The 4,522-nt window shown below is 43.0% G+C and overlaps 1 pseudogene; it reads right to left on the bottom strand.

Annotated features, from left to right (window-relative positions):
* Window positions 1–1,000: 1,000 nt before the first annotated feature.
* Window positions 1,001–1,970, bottom strand: LOC101341963 (olfactory receptor 1019-like; annotated as a pseudogene).
* Window positions 1,971–4,522: the final 2,552 nt, after the last annotated feature.

The raw sequence follows: 4,522 nt of genomic DNA on the forward strand, positions 1-4,522 counted from the left end.
GTTGTTGTGGTGTGCTATCAAGTTGATTCTCACTCATAGTAACCCAATAGGACAGAGTAGAACTGCCCCATAGGGTTTCCTAGGCTGTAATCTTTACGGAAGCAGACTGACACATCTTTCTCCCATGGAGCAGCTGGTGGGTTCGAATTGCTGACCTTCTGGTTAACAGCTGAATGCTTAACCACTGCTCCACCAGGGCTCCTTCTTAATTACCTAGTGCTGCCGTAACAGAAATACCACAAGTGGGTGGCTTTAAAGGACAGAAATTTATTTTCTCACAATTCTGGAGGCTAAAAGTTTGAATTAAAGGTATAGCTCTAGGGGAGTGGTCCTTCCTTGTTGGTTGCCCCAGAAGTTCTTGGGAATTCCTTGGCATTCCTTAGCATTTCTTGGCATCTGTCTTCCTCTTGTGTCTCTGTGTCTATTGTGCTCTTTTTATAACTCAGAACTGATTAAGTTTAGGACCCATGGTACTCTGGTATGACCTTATTAACATAACCAAAACAAAACAAACTATTTCCAAACAGGATTATATTTTCAGGTGCAGGAATTCGGATTTCAATATATATATATTTTTTGGGGACACAATTCCGTCCATAACACTAATGGTTACAGGAGACTTCCTGGAAAAGAAATAATTTAGTCCAGCCCAGTGTCTGTTTTCCAGAGATTAGGGGCAGAGATGGGTTATTTGGAAGTAAGGGAGATCCTATCAGAAGAAATTAAATTGGATGGTCAAAGGGGAAAACTCCCGTAGCCAAGAAGATCAAGAACTTTCATGTTTTCTGGAATGAAGTTGAGAAGTGTGTGCTGGGAACTACATCACAATTCAGAATGCTGGTGGGAATATAAATGGGTGCAACCATTGTGGAAAATAGTTTGGTGGTTTTTCAACATGTGAAACATAGAATTACCATTTGTCCCAGCAATTCCACTCCTAGATATATACCCCGAAGAATTGAAAACAGCTGTTTCAACAAAAACTTGTACATTTGCTCTGTTAGGGAGATAGATTGCCAAGGCATCTCCTCTTTAAAGCAAGCTTTACATCCTTATTCCTCAGGCTATAGATCAGAGGGTTCAGCATAGGGATGACCACTGAGTAGAAGACAGACATGAACTTGTCCTGTTCCGTGGAGCCAAGAGAACTTGGCTGAGCGTACATGAAGATGGTAGTGCTGTAGAGGAGGGAGATGATGGTGAAATTGGAGGCACAGGTAGAGAGGGATTTGCTTTGGGCCTCCAGGGAGCGCATCCTGAAGATGGTCACGAGGATATAGGCATAAGAGACCAGGATAACAGTGATGGTAAAGAGGATAAGCAGGGCAGAAGATGAGAAGATGATGGACTCAACTTCAGTAGTGTCCGCACAGCCAAGTTGGAGTACGGGGGGATGTCACAGAAATAGTGGTTAATGACAATGGGGCCACAGTAGGGCAGTCTGAAGATGTTTCCAGTCAGCAGAGCTGCACTGGCAATGGAAGCAGCATAGGATAGGCTGCCACTAGTCAGACACACAGATATTGGGACATGATGGTGTGGTAGAGCAGAGGGTGGCAGACGGCGATGAATCGGTCATAGGCCAGGATGGCCAGGAGCAGAAACTCAGCAGTACCATGGAGAGTCATGATGGCCATCTGGACAGCACAGCCTGCAAAGGAGATGGACTGGCTCGAGGTGAGGAAGCTCTCCAGAAGCCTAGGGGTGTCCACTGTGGGGAAGGAGGAGTCTATGAAGGAGACAACACTCAGGAAGAAGTACATGGGTGTGTAGAGCTGTGGGTCTGTGTTGATCAGGGTGATCATGCCCGGGTTGCCCGCAAGGGTGACCGAGTAGATGAGTAAGAAGAACACGAAGAGGATGCTCTTGAGCCCTTCCTGCTGTATGAGCCCCAGTAGGAGGAACAAGGTGACTTGGGTGCAGTTCTTCCCCACGGTTGCCTGCCATTACAGAGAGACCAAATAAGACATGCTTGTACCCTAGAGGCAAACACAGTGTTGGTTCCTGAAGCACCTCCCCTTTGCCATTGTTTTTGTGATGAAAATATACATAACAAAACATATGCCAACTCAACAATTTCTATAAGTACAATTCATTGACATTGATTACATTCTTCAAGTTGTCCAACCATTCTTGCTATCCTTTTCCAAATCATTCCACCCCTTCAACATAAATTCAATGCCCCTTGTTATGGAATGAATTGTGCCCCCCGCAATGTGTGTCAACTTGGCTAGTCCATGATTCCCAGTATTGTGTGATTGTCCACCATTTTGTCATCTGATGTGATTTCTGTATGTGTTATAAATCCTACCTCTACTATGTTAATGAGGTAGGATTAGCAGCAGTTATGTTAATGAGGCAGAACTCAATCTGCAAGACTAGAGTTTGTGTTAAGCCAGTATCTTTTGAGATATAAAAGACAGAAGTGAGCAGAGAGACTGGGGGGACCTCGTACCACCAGGAAAGTAGTGCCAGGAGAAGAGTGCGTCCTTTGGACTCGAGGTCCCTGCACTGAGAAGCTCCTAGTCCAGGGGAGAATTGATAATAAGGACTTTCCTCCAGAGCTGACAGAGAGAGAAAGCCTTCCCCTGGAGTTGACACCCTGAATTTGGACTTCTAGCCTACTAGACTGTGCAAGAATAAATTTCTCTTTGTTAAAGAAATACTTGTGGTATTTCTGTTATAGCAGCACTAGATAACTGAGATACTCCCTAAACAAAACTCCCCCTTTTCCCCTCCTGCTAATCACTAATAATCTTTAATTTCTATATATTTGCTTATTTCATATAAGTGAGACCATATAGTAGTTGTCCTCTTGTGACTGTGCCTTATTTAGCTCAGCATGATGTTTTCAAGGTTCATCCATGTTGTGGGGTACATCAGGACTTCATTCCTTTTTATGGCTAAGTAATATTTTGAAGCCTTTGTTTTTGGATTGTTAACTTTAAAAAAAATTGTTGTTCCACTGGTCTCACCCCTTCAGGAGCAAGGGAAAATGAAGGGAACAAGATACAAGGAAAAGAGTAGTCCAGAGGACTGATGGACCACAACTACCCTGGCCTCCACCAGACTGAGTTCAGTACAACTAGATGGTGCCCAGCTACCACCACTGACTGCTCTGACCGGGATCACAACAGACGGTCCCAGACAGAGCTGGAGAAAAATGTAGAACAAAATTCTAACTCACAAAAAAAGACCAGACTTACTGGCCTGACAGGCTGGAGAAACCCTGAGAGTATGGCTCCCGGACACCCTTTTAGCTCAGTGATGAAGTCACTCCCGAGATTCATCATTCAGCCAAAGATTAGACAGCCCCATAAAAGAAAATGAGACTAACGGGACACAACAGTCTAGGGACAAGGACTAGAAGGCAGGAGGGGACAGGAAAGCTGGTAATAGGGAACCCAAGGTTGAGAAGGGACAGTGTTGACATGTTGTGGGGTTTTTAACCATTGTCATAAAACAATAGGTAGACTAACTGTTTAATGAGAAACTATTTGTTCTGTAAACCTTCATCTAAAGTACAATAAAAGAAATTTGTTGTTGAGAATAGACACATCAAAACATATATTAATTCAACAATTTCTACATGTACAATTCAGTGGCATTGATTACACTCTTTCAGTTGTGTAACTATTCTCACTCCCCTTTTCTGAGTTGTTTGTCCACCCTTAACATAAACTCATCACCCCCTAAGTTTCCTATCTAATCTTTCGAGTTGCTGTTGCCACTTTGATTGCATATAGATAGCTCTTAAAAGAGCATAATACTCAAGGTAGACGTTTTTTACTAGTTAAGCTAAACTATTATTTGCTTTCAAGAAGACTTCAGGGGATATTTTTGGTTTAAGGTTTAAAGATTGTCTCAGGACAATAGTTTCAGGGGTTCATCCATCCTCCAGGATTCCAGAAAGCCTGAGTCCATGAAAATTTGAAGTTCTGTTCTGCATTTTCCCTCTTTTGATCAGGATCCTTCTATAGATTCTTTGATCAAAATGTTCAGTAATGATAGCCAGCCACCATCCAGTTCTTTTGATCTCATTGCAGAAGAGGCAGTTTTTCAAGGAAGCAATTAGCCATACATTCTATATCGTCCTCCTATTCCTGACTCTCCTTCCTCTGTTGCTCGGAGCAATCCAGAAGCCCTTTTAATGCCCCCAGAATGGACAGTACTGTGGAAGTGGAGAGAGGAAACTGGAATAAATTGTACACCCACTATGAGCCATACAATGTGTTGGCCCGTCTCCTAAACAAGGGTTTAAACTTCACACACCGTTTCTGATTTAAATATGGTGCCTATCTATATTTAATGAGATTATCAACTTGCCCCAAATTAGAGAGCTTTTATATAAGGAAACCGGGACAAGACTCATTCTGTTCTAAACCAGTTGCCATTGAGTCAGTGATCCCATGTGTGTCAGAGCAGAACTACCCTCCTAGAGTTTTCAGTGGTTGATTTTTGGGAAGTAGATTACCAGGACTTTCTTTTGAGGGGGCTCTGGATGGACTCGAACATCCAACCT

Source organism: Trichechus manatus, unplaced genomic scaffold, assembly GCF_000243295.1.
Source record: "Trichechus manatus latirostris isolate Lorelei unplaced genomic scaffold, TriManLat1.0 scaffold00236, whole genome shotgun sequence".
NCBI classification, from domain to species: Eukaryota; Metazoa; Chordata; class Mammalia; order Sirenia; family Trichechidae; genus Trichechus; species Trichechus manatus.